We start from the raw sequence: 725 nt of genomic DNA, 5'->3' as shown, positions 1-725 counted from the left end.
CATGGGCGATCCCCACGTGGCGCACTGGGATTGGGCTCGGGATCATATATAGGCCGAGGGCTCGAGGGAAGAGAGGTAGAAAAGCTTAAGAAACTTACTGTAAGGAGCCTGAATAAACCACTGAAGGAAGAGCTGTGTGTTGCGTCTTCCTTGCTGGCGAGGTCGTGCGCAACAAAGACACACATGAGACATTCCTGAAGAACAGATGTTACCTATAAAGGCCTTCATGCAAGTGATAAAGGTGCCTAATACAAAAATAACAAGGATCAAAACAGTATAAGTACCACATCCTAACTGATTGCACCACTGGAAGTCTAAGTATAAAACAGGAAATAAATTAATATTTGAAACAGAAAATGACAAGACCCAGACTTCCAGCCTACAAAGAACAAGTCCATGAAAGAACAAGCTCAAGAAAAAAGGAAGATACATACCTGAAATGTCTGAAATGATAGCCATCGAAGTAAAGAACAAATCCTTGAGGCTATAGAGAAAATCAGACCAGAAATAGTATGTCAGGTTAGAAAAGAAATGGCAACAATCATAAGGGAATTGCTTAGCAAGTCTATAGTGGAGCTAGATTTAAAAAAGTAGAGGCCCATAGAAAAATGATGGAAACTGTGAATGATTAATGTAGGAAAGAAATATGATGCCTAAAATGGATTAAAACAGATATCCAACAAATATTCTACTGTAAACAGGCAAAACTGCTTGCACAAAACTGA

This window comes from Octodon degus, unplaced genomic scaffold, assembly GCF_000260255.1.
Source record: "Octodon degus isolate 3935 unplaced genomic scaffold, OctDeg1.0 scaffold00034, whole genome shotgun sequence".
NCBI lineage: Eukaryota > Metazoa > Chordata > Mammalia > Rodentia > Octodontidae > Octodon > Octodon degus.
The sequence above is the reverse complement of the archived record's forward strand: the minus strand, read 5'-3'. Positions refer to the sequence as shown.